The sequence below is a fragment of the Malaya genurostris genome, chromosome 3 (assembly GCF_030247185.1).
Source record: "Malaya genurostris strain Urasoe2022 chromosome 3, Malgen_1.1, whole genome shotgun sequence".
Taxonomy (NCBI): domain Eukaryota; kingdom Metazoa; phylum Arthropoda; class Insecta; order Diptera; family Culicidae; genus Malaya; species Malaya genurostris.
Genome location: NC_080572.1, coordinates 270,615,021 through 270,633,899, shown reverse-complemented (window position 1 = coordinate 270,633,899; position 18,879 = coordinate 270,615,021). Strand labels below are relative to the sequence as shown.

General features: G+C 39.2%; 2 protein-coding genes across 3 annotated transcripts in view; one reads left to right on the top strand and one right to left on the bottom strand.

The window, feature by feature from the left end:
- LOC131434328 (uncharacterized) overlaps window positions 1–18,879 on the bottom strand; it is a 37,482-nt gene that overhangs the window by 7,163 nt on the left and 11,440 nt on the right. The window lies entirely within an intron of this gene.
- The window catches only part of LOC131438857 (zwei Ig domain protein zig-8), a 701,379-nt gene continuing 699,376 nt past the window's right edge, over window positions 16,877–18,879 (top strand). For both annotated transcript variants that reach the window (XM_058609195.1, XM_058609194.1), the window contains exon 1: window positions 16,877–18,829. The gene's annotated coding sequence lies outside the window, so the exon portion shown is untranslated. The remainder of the gene's footprint in view (window positions 18,830–18,879) is intronic.

Sequence of the window (18,879 nt, the reverse complement as noted above, 5' to 3'; positions counted from 1 at the left end):
GCATCGAATGCTCTCAGAAACTTACGGTGATGCTGCTCTGAGGAAAAGAACGTGTCGGGAGCGACATGACAAAGTCATCCTCCAACACGACAATGCTCGGCTTCACGTCGCAAAAGTGGTCCAATTACCTGGAAAGTCTTGCCCAATCCACCGTATTCCTCAGATGTCGTCCCTTCTGACTTCCACCTATTCCGTTCGATGGCACACGGCCTGGTAGATCAACATGATCAATCCTTCGAAAAGTTGGCAAAATGGAATGCTTCATGGATAGCGTCAAAAAAGGACTCCTTTTTTCGAGCTGGGATCCGAAAATTGCCGGAAAGATGAGAGAAAGTTGTCGCTAGCGACGGACAATACTTTGAATAATACATCTGTAAGCACTTTTTCCCAATAAAGCTTTTAATTTTGGAAAAAACGGCAGAAGCAAAGTTGTACATCTGATGCTAATTCCATATTCTAAGTTTTCACTTTCGACCTTGTATTCAGAGACTAAAAATTGATATAAAACTCCAAACTTCAAATTGTGTTCAGAATTCAGTTGAAAAAATCATGTTTGGAATCCGGATCATGAATTCAGTTCATGAATTTTGTTCTAGAATTCTAGAACTGAATCAGAGATCAGGGTCCGAATTGAATTCTAGAAATGATTTCTAAACTCCGAGATCCGAACCAGAATTTATGAACTGAGTTCAACTCCAAATTCTTGTACCCGAAACCAAGTTTCAAATTCAGTTACAGCATGCAGTTTCTGAATTCTGAGCCTGAATTCTAGAACTAAATCCTGTAACTGAATTCAGGAAGTCAGTTCTAAGCCTGAATTTAGGAATCAAATTATGGTTCAGTAGTCAGCTAAAATACTCTGGCTCGGAGTTTAGATCTAAATTTTTTTACAGAATCTTGATCTAGAATCCATATCATGAGAATTCCGAAGTTGAATTCCTGAACCAGAACACGGGATACGAATTCTGAACTTTAATTAAGGTAATTCAAACTCAGTTCCAAAATCTAATCAAGAAACCAGTTCCAGAGTCTTAGTTTTCATTTTTGATCCTGTGGACAGGGACTGAACTGTGAAATTAAATTCCAAACCTCAAATTATGTTCAGAATTCAGGCACCAAATTTACTTGCTTAAGAATAGCACGGAGTTTCACTTTGTGTAAACTGCATTGATCCTTGCATGCTGATCAATACCGTCGCCCGACACGTCCTAGAGACCGAGGAATCATCATGCATGCATGCGAACATCACAAGAAAGGGTTGATTGTTAGTACATTTTCGTCATTCAGTAATAGCCGTTCAACCGAGAAGGTTGTATATAGAAGCGTACAGTTTAACAACGCTGGTTAGTTTACACGCGTTAAATACGACAACGGTTGAACTACAGGTAGAGACCTGTTGGCAGCAGCCGTTAAAACGTAAAATCGTGCTGCATAAGAGAGCCCTAGTGCTGGGCCAAGCTGGTGAAGGAAACAACAAAGGGCGTTTCCCAAGCTCTACCCAGGCCACAATATACAGCCACAAGTGCTGAGCAGGAGAGTGCAAAGGCACATTGAAGAAGAAGAGTGCAAAGGCACACAGAAGCAGGATAGTGCAAAGGCACACCGGTGCGAAGGCACTTCGGTGCAGAAGCATATCGGTGCGGAGCACAAGGAAGAAGGAGACAAGACAACTCGGTCTTTCCACTGCCATACAACACGCAGGTATACACCGGTGACCTGCGCTGGTTACAGCTGGCGAAGACGAAAGCAAATCGGAATTCGAGTGGTGCTGGATGTCAGGTAGCAGTAGCATCACATCATATTCTATCGCTACAGTGAGCTTCAGCATTGTATCAACGTCCAGATACACCCAACAAGAACATCTAGAGCAACGAGGATCTACACGGCAGTGCAACGGAGATAGACAACAATTTCAAGGTAGAAGTCTTTTCTTTTCCTTTTGATTGAGTACTGTGTAGTGTTGGTTTCAAATTTTATTTAAAGTTTAGTTAAAAATTTTAATGTAATGGATGAATCCATGGACGTAAATCCTAGCATGAATCCGATACCCCCACGAACGAAAAAATATCAGGAGAGCTCTTCTGGGCCTTGGATAGTCTTTTTTAGACGTATATCAAAGCCATTAAACATTTACCAAATTTCTAAAGGTTTGACATCACGATACTCTTCAATCAAAGAGATCATAAAAGTAAATAACGATAAAATTCGTGTTGTGGTAAATAATTTGAAACACGCGAATGATATTGTCTCTTCGGAACATTTCATTAAAGAGTATAAAGTTTACATACCCTCCAAAGATGTCGAAATTGACGGTGTTGTTACCGAAGCGAGTCTTTCGGTAGATGATTTACTCAAGCATGGTGTTGGTCATTTCAAGAACTCTATGCTTGAGGGTGTGAAAATACTGGAGTGCAAACAACTGTACTCAGTAGTTTATGAAGAGGGAAAAAAAGTTTATCGCCCATCAGACTCGTTTCGAGTGACATTTGCCGGATCTGCGTTGCCGTCCCATGTCTATGTCGATAAAATTCGCCTCCCTGTTCGGCTTTTTGTTCCAAATGTAATGAATTGTACGAACTGCAAAAAATTCGGACACACAGCTACTTACTGTAGCAATAAACCAAAATGTATTAAGTGTGAAGGACCTCATAAAGATAATGATTGCAACAAGGAAATTGAAAAATGTATTTATTGTGGGGAAAGTCCTCATGAGGATATTTCAGTATGCACTGCATTTAAAGTGCACAAAGACAAAATTAAGCTTTCTTTAAAAGCACGGTCTAAGCGCACATATGCAGAAATGCTTAAAACGGTCATTGATGTCCCCCCTTTGGAAACCGGAAACGGGTTTTCAAATCTAGAGGAAACAGAGGACTCTGACTCTGACGAAAATAGTGAAGGTAATTCGTTTATCACTACCCAAGGGTCAGTTAAGAGAAAGAAGTCTTCTTCCAAATTACCAAAAAAGACACCTAAAGTTTCATCTTCAAAAAAAGATCCCCGTGTTAAACAAAAAAAGTCAAAACCAAAGACTGTGCCTCCTGGTTTGTCAAATTCACAAACCAATCCAGGATCTAGCACAGAAAAAGGTAATAATCCTGTGGGCTCCATTTCACAGCCACCAACAGGATTACTGAAGTTTTCGGAAATTGTTGAATGGATTTTCTCAGCATTCAATATATCTGAACCCTTAAAGACCCTCATAATGGCATTCCTTCCAATAGCTAGAAATTTTTTGAAGCAGTTATCAGCTCAATGGCCAATTGTCTCAGGTTTTGTATCTTTTGATGGATAATTTATCACCCGCCGCAAATGATACAATCACTGTCCTGCAGTGGAATTGTCGAAGCATCATGCCAAAACTTGATTCATTTAAAATTTTATTGCATAGTCAAAAATGTGATGTATTTGCTTTATGCGAAACATGGCTTACTTCAAACATAGCTTTAAATTTTAATGATTTTAACATTATACGTCTCGATAGAGACTCTCCGTATGGTGGAGTGCTTTTGGGAATTAAGAAATGCTGTTCCTTTTATAGATTAAACATCCCTTCAACTTCTAGTATAGAAGTTGTTGCTTGCCAAATAAACATTAAAGGCAAAGATATTTGCATAGCTTCGGTTTATATTCCTCCAAAAGCACAAGTTGGACAGCAACAGCTTAATGAAATGGTTGAAGCCCTTCCTGCTCCACGATTGATTCTGGGGGATTTAAATTCGCACGGAATGATGTGGGGTTCCGTTTACAATGATAGCAGATCATCTTTAATACAAAACATTTGTGACAATTTTAGCATGACGGTATTAAATATGGGTAGCATGACACGGATCCCAAGACCTCCTGCACGCCCAAGTGCATTAGATCTATCTCTTTGCTCAACATCAATTCGACTAGATTGCACCTGGAAAATATTGCCTGATTTACACGGTAGCGATCATTTACCAATCATCATCTCAATTAGCTGTAACAAATGTATTGCTAATTCAGCTAGTATTCCATATGATTTGACAAAAAATATCGACTGGTTTAAATACCAAAGTAGAATCTCTAGTATTTTGAATTCAATGGAAGAGCTCCCTCCACTTGAAGAATATGACTTCCTCATTTGTTCGATTCTGGAGGCAGCAGAACAATCCCAAACTAAACGCTTTCCTGGGCCAACGACTAACAGAAGGCCTCCCAACCCCTGGTGGGACAAAGAGTGCTCAGAGGCTAAACTCGCAAAACAAAATGCTTGCAAGACGTTTCTAAAACGGGGAGGAGGAACTCCTCAGAATTTTGAAAAACTTATGGTTTTAGAAACCAAGTACAAGAGCTTACTTCGAGCCAAAAAATGTAGCTATTGGAGACATTTTGTCGAAGGTTTGTCAAGAGAAACCTCAATGAGCACTCTTTGGAACACGGCCAGACGAATGAGGAATCGTAACGTGGGCAATGAGAGTGATGAATACTCGAACCGATGGATATTTGACTTTGCTAGGAAAGTTTGCCCAGATTCTGTTCCTACGCAAAGCACTATACGGGAATCTCCTCCAAATAATGGTTTTATTAATAACCCATTTTCAATGATGGAATTTTCTATAGCACTCTTGTCTTGTAACAATAACGCCCCTGGGTTGGACAGAATTAAATTCAACTTGGTGAAGAATCTGCCCGACCTCGCAAAAAGACGTTTGTTGGAATTGTTCAACAAGTTTCTTGAGCAAAATATTGTTCCGCCTGACAGGAGACAAGTGAAAATTATCGCCATTCAAAAGCCGGGGAAACCAGCTTCCAATCACAACTCATATAGACCCATTGCGATGTTGTCCTGCATCAGAAAATTGTTCGAAAAAATTATTCTACGAAGTCTCGACACTTGGGTCGAGACGAACGGTTTGTTGTCAGATACTCAGTTTGGCTTCCGTAGAAATAAAGGGACGAATGATTGCCTTGCATTACTTTCGTCTGACATCCAAATTGCCTTCGCTCAAAAGCAACAAATGGCATCTGTATTTTTAGACATTAAAGGAGCATTTGATTCAGTTTCCATTGATGTTCTTTCAGACAAGCTCCACCAACATGGACTTCCAGCGGTTATAAATAATTATTTGCACAACCTTTTGTCAGAGAAGTGCATGTATTTTTCACATGGCGATTTGGCAACATTCAGAATTAGCTACATGGGTCTCCCGCAAGGCTCATGCCTCAGTCCGCTCCTCTATAATTTTTACGTGAATGACATTGACAGCTGTCTAGTAACCCCATGTACACTAAGACAATTGGCAGATGATGGCGTGGTTTCAGTTACTGGACCCAAAGCTATTGATCTGCATAAACCATTGCAAGATACCTTAGATAACTTGTCCGATTGGGCTGTTCATCTTGGTATCGAATTCTCTGCGGAGAAAACAGAGTTAGTCGTCTTTTCAAGAAAGCATGATCCCGCGCAGCTTCAGCTCCATATGATGGGAAGAATGATCCAACAGCTTTTAACTTTTAAATACCTCGGGGTGTGGTTCGATTCCAAATGCACGTGGGGAGGACACATTAGGTATCTGATAACGAAATGCCAACAAAGAGTAAATTTTCTTCGAACAATAACAGGATCTTGGTGGGGTTCTCATCCGCAAGATCTAATAAAATTGTATCAAACAACGATACTTTCAGTGATGGAATATGGATGCGTTTGTTTTCGTTCCGCTGCAAACTCTCATTTTATCAAACTTGAGCGAATTCAGTACCGTTGTTTGCGAATTGCCTTAGGCTGCATGCACTCGACACATACAATGAGTCTTGAAGTTCTGGCGGGAGTTCTTCCATTAAAAGATCGATTTTGGGAGCTTTCATCACGCCTGCTAATAAGATGTGAGGTGCTGAATCCCATGGTAATTAATAATTTCGAACGACTAGTCGAGCTTCGATCTCAAACAAAATTTATGACAGTATATTTTAACCATATGTCACAGGAAATCAACCCTTCAAGATATATTCCTATCCGTGTCAGCATCCTAAGTGCCCCTGACTCAACTTTATTTTTCGATACATCCTTGCAGCGTGAAGTGCGTGGAATCCCGGATCATCTACGCTCGACGGAAATCCCAAAAATATTTTCAAGTAAGTTCAGGCATATTGACTCTGAGAAAATGTTTTACACGGACGGATCGCGAATTGAAGAAGCGACAGGGTTTGGTATGTTCAACAATAATGTTTCGGCCTCATTTAGGCTTCAAGAACCTGCATCTGTTTATATAGCAGAGCTAGCAGCAGTTCATTATAGTTTGAGTGTAATCGTCACATTAATTCCAAACCATTATTTCCTCTTCACAGATAGTCTGAGTGCAATTGAAGCCATTCGCTCAATCGCTGCTGGCAAAAATGAACCGTTTTTCTTGGGTAAATTAAAACAGTGTCTGAACGACATATTGAATAATAATTATCTAATCACTATAGTCTGGGTCCCGGCTCATTGCTCCATTCCAGGCAATGAAAGAGCCGATAATTTAGCCAAACGTGGTGCTATTGAGGGTGAAATTTATGAGCGACCGATTGCTTTCAACGAATTCTATAGTTCGTCTCGCCAAAGAACACTTGCCAGCTGATCTGGGTCGGTGGATGCACTCAATTATTCCGAAAATATCGACAAAGGCATGGTTCAGGGGACTGGATGTGAGTAGGGATTTCATTCGTGTGATGTCCAGACTCATGTCCAATCACTACACGTTAGATGCACATCTCCTTCGAATTGGGCTCTCCGAGACTAATCATTGTGCTTGCGGAGAAGGTTATCGGGATATTGATCATGTCGTTTGGACATGCGTGGAGTATCGTGATGTCAGATCTCAACTAATAAATTCTTTGCGTACCCAAGGTAAACTATCCAATATCCCAGTTCGAGACATTCTTGCTTGTCGTGACCTTTCATACATGAAACTTATTTATCATTTCATAAAGAAAATTGGAGTTTCAATTTAATAAAGGCCCCTTTTAAGACTTAGTTCTGATCCCAGCTGCGTCCATGAGTTCAACCAATAGCTAAATTAGAATAAAAATTATGTAATGATACAAACAAACTCGAAACAGTTTATGAAATTATCAACAAAATGTCTGAAAATAACAGCTTATTTTATAATTTATAGAAGTTAATCGTTTGGTTCAAATAATATTTCCGAGTAGATTTCATAATTAATGACGAGTTACCTAAGATGATATTTAAGCTATAAGAGAATATGTTTTAATAAATTCAAAACGTTGTGACTATGTTAGAATTAAATTAGGATAAGAATATTATGTAAAAGTGATGCTACGGCGAAGAAAAACTTATGTAAACTGCCTTAAGAAATAAACGTATTTATGGAAAAAAAAAGTACATTTTCGAGTAATATTATCATGTGTTTATTGCTCTGGGTAGCCGACTACCGAGAAAACGTTGCAATTTTATTGCGTTTTGTATTAATATGTAAAAGCAAAGTCTTGGAATTACATTCTTTTTGTGGAATTTGGCCATTCTGTTTCAACAGACTTCTTAGTGTACAGAATCATTGCATGGCTAGTACTGTGGATCCTACTGACACTAAGAATCCTTCCAGGTCGGGGCTCGAAAAAGTTAAATTTGAATTAAAGTATTAATATGTGCTTCCTACTAAAACTCCCCTCCCCTTGTTTCCAGAATTCGTAAATCTCTGAACAGCCAGCATAAAAAATCAGTGTACCCTAGCGTTAGGCTAATCCGACCTTTTCAGCACCGAAGCAGAAAAAAAGCCGGTTCCGGATTGGTCGTATCGATCGGATCGGCCTAATGCGGGTCAACCTTAATCATGTCTTAAGAGAGCTGTGGACTAGTGTCGTTTCAAAATAAATTGAGATAAAATCGATGTATAATTAATTCACGAAATATGACGAAAGATTCTGTATCATTCATCCTAATCTAAAATCATCAGCCAAATAAAATAAATTACAATCACACTATTGAAAGCATCGGTCTATTGGTATCTGATACAACCGCGCGTCCTTGCAGGTGTGCATGAAATTGAATTCGGAAGTTAATATTTGAAAAGTTCCAGGATCCAGTGTAATCTCATATATAATAATAATGACTGAAACCGGAGTCAACAACGCACTCGAGTGTTGACTAAAAGGAAAAAGGAAGACATATATCAAAATAATTTACTGCACACGGATTGAGCCGAATGGAACCAGAACCCACAATTTTACACTAGAATTCGGAAAAATATAGCTTGTTTGTTACTGAAAGCCCCATCCATCCTTAGTCTCGTAGTTGCAGTTGACTAAGAAAATTGTCGCGCTAGAATCGGATTCAAATATTGGCTTCGGGAAAGCGGCTGAGTTGTTTTTTTTGTAATCAAAGCTCTAAAAATAGATTCACACGATTTTTGAACTGTAAATTTCAAGTTCGGGTACTGTATTCGACAATACTTCCTAAGTAGGCTGCTCTTATCTTTAGTTTATAAAATTTTGAAGTTATGTATTGTCATAGCATTTGGCTAGGACTGGCGAAGTAATATTTTTTTCTTACATTCTAAGCTTCTAAGAACCCAGGGCTTCGTTTTTGGGAGAGGCCCACAGATATGACATAAACCATCTAACTGGTGATTCTTCATCTGTCTTATTCTAGGTGTAAGGAAGGGTGTAGTTTCAAAAGTACCGTTAAAAATGGAATTACCATATTCGTATAGAAAGTAATCTACAATAACTGAATAGTGGCATATTTTGGATGGGACCATGAGGGATGTGTGTGTGTGTGTGTAACGAACTTAGATTCAAATGAAAGCTCTTGAGGGCGAGTACAAAGTGCCACAATCCTTTCCGGATCCGACTTCCGGTTTCGGATATACGGTGTAATTAGTGCTCTAAAATAAAAATATGTGCAATATCTTTTCACGAAGATGGCTGAACAGATTTTCACATAATCGATACTCAAAGCTAATCGGATCTAACATAAAAATCATGAACTTACTTTAGATACGACTGCCGAGTCTATAATTACAGGGTGATAAGATCAAAACATTCATTTTCAAAAGTGTTTTCATAAGTGACCAAGCTGGTTATTCAAAACTGGTTGATAAAATCTAGTTGGGATGCGCTGTTATTTAATGGCCAAAAACATTTTTATCGATTCCGCCAATACCGTAAAAAGCGGTTGAAAATTCCTAAATTGTCACTTCAATTTTCCGAAGATGGTTCGACCAATTTGCGCAAACTTCTATGAGGTGAAACTTCATAAGGTGAAAAATGTGAAATCATGCAAGGAACGCGAAAATTCTGCGAAGCTGTACTAAAACTTCTCTAATATGTAAGTCTTATTAGTTGATGATCAAACTAAGTGGCTTTGATTATACTGGTTCTCGGAAGTAGCGGTCAACATCGGCAACAGAAATGGGAACTCAACACAATTTCAAAGGATCTCCAAGGTTGCCACGACATTTTATTCGGATTTGACTACCGCAATTATTGAAAATTTCAATTTGTCCTTTAACGATAGGCTGCAAAGAGCTTAGCAACTTTGAATTCGTGTTGGAAAATGTTACCAGGAAGGTTTTGCGGAACTTTTAACGGAACTTTTCAATTTATCAATGAAAAGCCGATTTTAAAAAGCTTAAGCTCAAATAAAAGCTTCCATAGTCTCAAAAATTTCTATTGAAATTTCCCGATCTATACGATGACGAGTGTTGAAAATTTCAAACTATCATTTGAGGTGATGATCAAAAGAAAGTGAAAAGTTGTTAAAACTGTGCTAAAGACTGTTACAAAATATAAAGCTTTTTAGTTGAAGACCTCGCAAATTAACTGTGCTGTTCCAACACCGGAAATAGTGATCAAAAATTCTGAAATAAATCTTGCATTAATTGCTGGTAATGAGGAAAGCATCATTACCATTAGGTTTTGAAAATGTTTTATAATATGTAGTCGAGAGTTTATTGTTGCTTTACCTCTTTTACCATATTTATATGACAAAAAGGAACAGAGTTCAATAAAAAATTAAGAAAAATTTTCCGAGACCCGAGGGCCGAATTTCATACACCAATCGATTTAGCTCGACGAACTGAGCAAATGTCCGTGTGTGATGTCAACAAACAGGTCGAGATCTCAGAGATAACTGAACCGATTTTGATCAAACTACCCTCAAATCAAAGGTCTCCCCGTCACCCTGAACGCTATTGAATGGATTTGAGATCAGATGTTTACTTTTTGAGTAATTCGAAATTTTATGTCGAAATATATCTGTCACAATCGATGTATTTGATTTTGATATCGATCTTTTTGTGTAAGCGCACGGAGAACCCGCAGATCACAAAATTACAATATTGCAATTGTTGTTTCACGCCCTGGTTGTTTCAACTAAAATGTTGTTGATTTAACTATCATATCTGGTGATTTTGACATAACCATTCAGGTAACCGAAATTGTTGTATTCAGATGCTGTCACTTGGCGGAGAACGAAGACAGCAATAGGCAGAACAAAAAACCTCTTCATTTCACCAAAAGCGTTTCATATTGAAAATTTTCAATGGTAAATGTACGTCATTTATGTTAGTTAGGTAGTGGTCGTTTTATGTAAGTGAAAGTATGCAGAAGAATATAACAGTTAATTGTAAAACAAGTTTTCCATATGTTAAATAGATATTCCTACAGTATACATGTTTTAATTTTATCTGAGAGTAATGTATTCTAGGACAGTTCATGTCAATGTTATTAAAACCGCTTAACGCTTAAAAATTTGCTGCTAAAGCGAAGTGGTACTATTTGTATTTTCTTGAAAGTGTATCTGTAGCATTGGGTTTACCAGCGAGCCATTCTGCAAATGAAGGAAAAATTTCCTAATTCCCTGTGACCCTTTTTCTGGTGAGTTCCCTTTTGAGAATTGTTATCTGTTGGTGCATTTCTATATCCTTTGTGAGTTTAGTGACAAAGATATAAGCAGTTAATTAGGTAAAATTTCATTGTTCAAGCAGTGAACGATTAGCTGCCCCCAGAAGAGGCTAACAGTAAAAAATATTTATTGCAATTGGCGTCTTAAGTTCAAATAACTGAATAATTGGTTGAAACAACTGAGACATTTTTTTGCTTTCATGCATACAAGTAACTTTGCTGGGATTGTGTATTTGTTCAATTGCACTAGTGACATCTCATTGAAACGTTTCATTGTGCGCTCAGGGTGTTTGGCATTGCTCAACTGAAACGTTTCATTACTTGTTGGGTGTCGTTGCTAAGCAGACAGCACGATAAATCAAAAATTACAGATTAGTTAAAACAACAATCGATTAGTTGTACCAAATTTTAACCAATTAAAATCAGAAAAACAACTTTTCCGTGCGACTTTTCGACTCATTCCAGCAGTAGGAACTTTAAGCGCTTGATGATAAAGCGATGTTTCGGAGTGAAGTGAAACACGATTTTCAATTTTGTTTTATGCTATTGTTTCTTAGACTATGCACAGCACATTTTAATGTGTGACACATTTTTGTTTTCTATATAGGGGTGCAAATTAGAAACTTAAGAAAAATATACGTAGAAATGTGGTCAGGTTTTGAACAATTACAGCTCAGTCAATTCTGTATCAATTATCAATATTATGTCACCATTTGATTGGAAATATTTCTACGTATTGATTTGAATATTCATAACCATGTATTTTTAATTGTTGATTAATAGCTAGCAGTGTTATGTTTAGTCTGCAAAAAATCTCCGGCATACCGGATTTCCCTGCCATAGTCGAAGGTTTTGAAGGAGTAAGCGGTATATCAAAGGAAAAGCATCGCTCTGATTGGTCAATCGATGCAAAAGCGAAGCTGTTGGAAGTACGCGAATCTATAAATATAAGCAAAATTATAGCTAACGTTTCAATCCTTCGTGTAGCATGCTAGAGGTAGGTTGTTGCTAGACAGCAAGACAAAAAGTGCCATAAAACGATTTGATGCTTTAACTGGTATGCTCTGATCTTGTGTCATGCAAGTTCGGATGAAATTCCATGTTATGTCGTTTCGCCTGAGATATTGACAACTACCCCAGGGTAAATTTTGAGTGCATAAGATTAATTTATAACTTATATAACATGAACTCTTTTTATGGTGAGAAAAGATTTATCGCTTCAACTAGAGATGGGCAATTCGTTCGCGAACGGTTTCTTTTGAAAGAATGATCAATAGTTCTTTATTTGAGAACGATAGTTCTTCAGTTCAAAGTCGTGGACGACCTTTTTTTGTTTGTTTTTTGCTCGCGCAATTTTTTTTGAAACTGCGAAACTTCAGTTCTAATTGAGACCTCGGTTAGTTATTCAACAGGCAAATTAACTATGAAAAGAACAAACGAACGGCTCTCGAGAACTAGTTCTTTTAATAGAACTCTGCATCACTGAACGGTTCTTTAAAATGAACTGTTCTGCCCATCTCTAGTTTCAACCGAAATCGCAGAATGGTAGCAATGGTAGAGAAACGCTATAAAAATAACTGCTTGCATATAAAACTTGAACACAAGCTTGGCGAAGAGAAACTTAAATATCGATATCCGTATCGCAAGCATGTACAAAGATATAATTGCATACATTTGGGATATTGATGTATTTCGTCGGCTACAAAACAAATACAAATCACGACAAATAGAGTCTATGTTCTGGGATCGCGTGTTCGGTGTTGGTTCCTAATAAAGATCAATCTAAGCAGATTCTCGTGCATTTGCTGATTAAGTTGTGGTTGCCTTGTTCCACATCAATGGCTCGAACAACCACATTTGGCTGATGCTTGTAGTTTTTTCATGATGTTTCGATTTTAGCACGGTTCGTTTTTGGCAACATAATCGTTCGAACATGACATATGATTTAGAAAGATGGCAGTATTTTCAAATTCAAAGCAATTCCACATTTATATTGATTTATAATACTTGCAACAGTAATTGCTGGAAAAACACAACTTTTTACACCCTTATACCATTCGAAGAAGTTCGTCGAAATAAGCAAATTTGTGTGTGAAAAACAATTTCATTTTTCCCGGATATGGCTTAACTGATTTTTACAAACTTACACTTATATTAACAGTCCTATGCTTCCATACAAGGTTTTTGAGTTTCATTTGAATCCGAAGTTACAGGATGCATGTAATGACATTCATATAGTGTCACTCATTTTGCTACTAGATGAATTTGAACCGATTTTATCCATCTAACCTTCAAAGAAAGAGTCTCACAGTCCCATAAAAACCGCTTGTTTTTGCCTTTCTCATATAGAAAGGTTATGCAATCACTTGAAAAACCAACTAGAGAAAATTGGCCCGGAGGGCCAAGTGTCATATACCACTCGACTCGGATCATCGAGTTGAGCAATGTCTGTGTGTGTATGTATATGTGTGTGTGTTTGTGTGTCTGTATGTGTCAAATAATCTCACTAGGTTTTCTCGGAGATGGCTGAATCGATTTTGACAAACTGAGATTCAAATGAAAGGTCTTCCGGTCTTATACGGAATTCCTGAATTTCATCTGGAACCGACTTCCGGTTCCGGAGTTATAGGGTAAAGTGTGGTCAATATTGTACACCGTCACTTTAACTGGTAAAACAAAAACCGTATAAAATGTTTTAAACTGGACTCTAAACCGTTATTCTCAATCCTAGGTTCAATTGAAAGGTCTTATGGTCCTACCAAAAATTACTGCATATTTTCGGATGCAACAAACATTTAAATCGTAATTTAGAGTGCGTACTAGTAGAGTTTGTATGTCATGTTAGTTGGTGGCCGTCAGAGATGTCTATCTCCTCTGTGTGACGAAGAGCAAGCAAAATTTCTCCCCTCGCACAGACAACTTCAACGAGAGCTCTTCTCTTTCACATTTATACACCACTGTTGTGTAAAGTGTACACGCATCATGAGTGCGTTTGTTTATTTCCTTTTACCTCTTCCACTGAATCGCACCAAAGTGCTAGAGCATTAGCTAATAAATTCTCTGAGGTGGATGCAGATACTTTCACAGAGGTGTACACGCCGGTGAGCACTCTGCTGTATGGTTTTCGTAGATGAAGCGTGGACACGCAAAATCAGCAAAATAAAACAATTTATCGTAAAATTTTCGGTTTTCCTTGCAAATTTTTCATAGCAAGGCCAGATCTACTCTCTATTAATTGAAGTTCACAGAAGTGTTCGCTCACTATCACGCGCCAGTGGTCACTTGGGTGTATTTAGACGAGAGCGCGTGTGAGCGATTCATGCGAAGAGAATGTGTTTCACTCGCGCCAGCTGCTTTAACCACAAGCACACACTCAAATGCTGTCTATTCGACACTGAGAAGAAGTGCGCTTTCCGCTTTGTGTGGTGCTTCGTTTTTTTCATCCTCGGTGTGGCAAAAATCTGACTCTAGCGTGTATCTCTCTGGTGAAATGCCATCTCTGGTGGCCGTACGAACCGACTTTGATTATACCGGCTCTCGGATCCGGTACCGGAAGTGCATATAATAGTGAACCCACTTCGTTTTCTTAAGGATGACCTACGCAATCAAAGCACTGTTTTATTTTGTATGTTATACTAGTTAATGCACAAACAATCTCTTATTTTCTTTCAAAAATTTTTGAATAGAATACCACAATATTATACATGAGAAAGGCATCATTACACCACTATGTGGATTAAAACAGGTTTTTTTTCTTCACAAGAAATAAACAGCCGTTTCGGCATATATTGATTTGATATATTTATATTTTTGATAAGTGGAACAATTGATTTAGTTACTTCGTTTTTACATGACGATGTGAAAATTTCTGCTGAGCTTCTATAGCTGCTAGTGCAACGTGACAAGTTGGTGGTTTGCTGAACAATTGTTTCAGATATACCTTAAATTGTTCTATAGTGATTTTTTGGGTAGTATTGTAAAACTTAACAGTGATCAGTTGCACAACCGATTTTAATATATTTGAAAATCTTTCTGAACTTATCTAACATAGGAAAACAATTCTAAAACAATTGTAGAACCTCTTGAAATTTCAATAAGTTACAATAAGTTAAGCTACTTGGGTAGATAAATAAATGATAATAAAAAAATATATAAAATAGTGGCAATTTCAATGCTTCTTTTAGCTTTACTTATTCAGTATGTTACAATAATTTCTCATTTCAGTTGAAGCAAAACTTCTGTTCCAGTTCGTGCTCGCATCTCACCCAACACAGTCGAAAATCGTTTGCGGTCGAAGCAAAAGAAACAAAGACAATACAGTGCAGTGAACAATAGAGTGTACGGAATGGTCAAATACGATTCAACAAAGCCTGAAACTTGACCTACAAGATCAAATTCAATTTGTATAGATTTCAAGCGTTGCAAAGTTAGACCAGCAGCAAATGAAATTGAAATCTTACTTAAAGAACGAATACATCTAGACGCTAATAATGTAAGTGAGATTCAATTTAACAAAGCGTCTAACTGTGTGTACATTATGTTTAAACGTGAAAGAGATGCAATTGCATTCGCTTTGGTTAACAACGAGGTGCACAGCTTTGAGTGTGACAACATGAAATACAAAATTTCTGTGCACATGGCGGACAATGCCATACAATGCGTGCATGACCTTCCCCCGCAGTTCAGCGATCAGTCCGTTCGGGAAATCATGTCGCAGTACGGTGAAGTTGTTTCCATCGAAAGAGAAGTATGGCGGAATTTTTTCCCCGGTATCCGGAATGGCGTGCGAGCGGTACGTATGCATCTACATCAGGCAATTCCATCTTACATCATTTGTGGACAAGGTGCGACACATTCGTGTAAAACGCTGATTACTTATGAAAATCAGCTGGTTAAATGTCAGTTTTGTGAACAACATCCTGCACACTACGGTAAACCTTGCACCGAAACTGCGAAAAGAACATCTTCAACCAAAGACAAGGTCAACCGTTCAACAACGAAAACTAGTGAGGGTAGTACTCCTGTTTTACCATCAAACCAACCAAAAACAGTAACAAATGTACAACAAGGCGTTTCTACAGCAACTAGCTCAAGACTGCGAACAACAAGGAAAACGAAAAGAAGACGGAAATCAACAACAAAACCACCGATGCGGCAATGGAGGACGAGACGAGCCACGAACAAAGTGCCCCTCAACCCTCGCAGGAGGGAAATGGATGCTCTTCTCCTCCTAGAAAAAGAGTGACAACGAGATCCACTTAAAAAAATCCTTTATTTAAAAATCGGCTTGTTCGGCCACGTAAAGCTTGTACGCAAATAGGCCTGAATAAGAATATCTTTTAAATAAAACTTCTGTTCGCACTAACATCGACAAATCGACTCTGAATGATTCTTCACTTCATACACATTTGATTAGGAAAATCTCGATGAATTCAGATATAAAACTCACAACCACACACGCAACAACAACAAAGAAAAAAGAAAACTCTTGACCAAGCAAATATTTATTTTTTTGACTAGTGCATTGTTCCCGCTCATTTTCCCACCCTGGCTGCTGCTACTGCTTTTACTGCTCAGGTGAATTTCGAGCACGTGCCACACTTTCCACGCGTGTGTGTTCGCTCACGGTGTCAGCTAGTTTTTTGGCCGAATTCGCTCTTCAAGTGAGCGTCCACTGAGCAGTGCCCTCACCTAGAAACGACGAGACGACACCGTCCACACAATCCACAAAACGAAAGGCTAGGTCAGGAAGGGCGCCTGCTGTCAGCTGGTTTCGGATGGTCTCATCAGGCAGGACTCACCCGTTCACCGGAAAACGGTTGCCAGTAATTGGCCGTGAGTCGCCGAGCCAGCTGGTGAACCGGCGATTCACAGTTCGCTCTCAGTGCTAGCTAACCTAGCAAACAAACGCGCATGTTGCTCGACTTTTCGCTCTCTCACCAGGACGATGATGACGACGACAGGAGCAACGGGCGTTTTCTTGATCGAAGAGTGCCATGCCAGCCAGCAGCAGGCAGTGACAGTGGCCAGTGCCAGAGTGAGCCTTCGCTTCTCTCCCGTGTGCGAAACGAAATTCAGTTGGGTGGTAGGTGCTTACGGAAAATCATCCTCTAGCAAAGGATCCTCCCGTGTTTCCGTGTAGTTCGTACTAGTTCGCGGTATCCGTTGCGGTGCCGGATGAGTGTGTGGTCCTCCTCAGCGACCTACTACTAGGGGGTTCGTTTTTGTGTGTGATCCGAAACAACGGCACGAGTGATTTATTAGTGTTGTTCGACAGGCTGTTCTGCCACCAAGGATACTTCTCCCGAAGCGGGGTGGAAGCAACCGAGTGCAATCGAAATAATAACATTCTTAAGTAATGTACTGAAAAAAAAAAAAATGTTGAAAATGTTAAAAATAAAACGCGAGTGAGCCTGTGCTTGAAAACACAAAACAAGGCGAGAAGTGCGAAAATCGATTTCATCCTTTGCACGAACGGCCAAGGACCGCTCGCTCGTCCGTGGCTCAGCCCTTCTCGAAGCAAAAATAATAAAAAACGAAGAAGGAAATTCTGTGTTAATTGTTGAATGGGCAATATATTTATTCGCCACAGTGAACTTTCGCGATTGGGGCTCAGTTCCAAAGTTTCGCCCGATGGGTGGTGATTAAGTGGAAACGAAAATCGAGTGAAGTAAGCAAAGGGTGGGTGAGTGTGTGTGTGTTGATTGTCAGCCGACAGACGCGTGCCCTTTTCCTGGATTTACACTGGCTTAATTGGAGTTTGAGCACGTGAAACATCAATTCCGAACAGGCAATGGGAGAAAGCGAAGGCATAAAAACAAATACGATTGAAAACAGCTTGGGGAAGGCGTCGATGTATTTTTAATAACATTCGTCTGAGTTCGTCAACGTTGGGTCCCACGAAGGACACCGATTCAAGTGGGCAACAATAATGAGAACCAGTTCCCTTCAAAAGGTGGTAAAACTGATTGCGTGAGGTAAACAATTAAAGAACATTCTGACCCGGTCCTGGTAATCTGTGTTGAAGGACTTCAAGTGAAAAGTTGAATTGATTTGGCGATTCCCGAAGTCGCAAAGGTCAACGGTGCCGTGTGAGCGTGGGCTACAATCAAATCATCATTCGGATTTCTGTACACCAACCGGTCATTATCCGTTTAACGACGTAAAAAGTGTTCTCTGTTGTGACCGTAGGATTTGTGAATGTGAAACCGGCTTATCGGGGAAAAAAGACCAACTTGTTTTCTTGTTTTTTTTTTTTTGCCATCATCCTGGGTCCACGCCATCATCGACCAATAAGTCAAAGGCGGCAAATTGAGAAATTTATACCGCCCGTCGTGAAAAACATCGTGAATCCATCCCAACACTGCAGGGAGAAAACGAAAAAAAAAAATTCGAATTCCATGACCTAGCTGTTTCCCATCTTTTCTGTTTTGTGATTCCCTTGCCGGTCAACGGCAACCCAACGGCGCCTGGGAAAATGAAAAGTGTGCCAAGCAAGCGGCAAGCGAAGTAGGCAAAACGGAGAGAAGAAAAAAAAAGTGAAAGCCCCTAACCTCAGTTGTGCCGTAAATTGATGCTGTTTAGTGCGCGCGGTGGAATTTCCAATTTTATGACGCTGGGTGTCGCAGCACAACCGCTCTAGTGGTGTCGCATTCCGACAGTGTCCGGATTCCGACAGAGTATCCTGTGACAACATCAACAACAACAACAACAAGAAAATTTGCTCGGCTTGTGTTACGCATCGATGGGACGGTGTTGGTTGTTTTTTCGCCTTCGTTTTACGCGGTATTCAGAGCGATAAACGAAAATAAAAAAATAAAAAGAAGGGCGAATAAGTATTCGAAAAAGTAAGATAAAATATCGACGGGTAGCGGAAAAATTGACATCATTTTGTCACCGAGAGATACAGGGGGTGGCAGAAAAAAAACTCGCTTACCAGTGGACCAGAGGATTTGAGGTAGGTAGCCACGAAGTTGGAGGGAAAAATTTAAGATTGTTGCGATAATG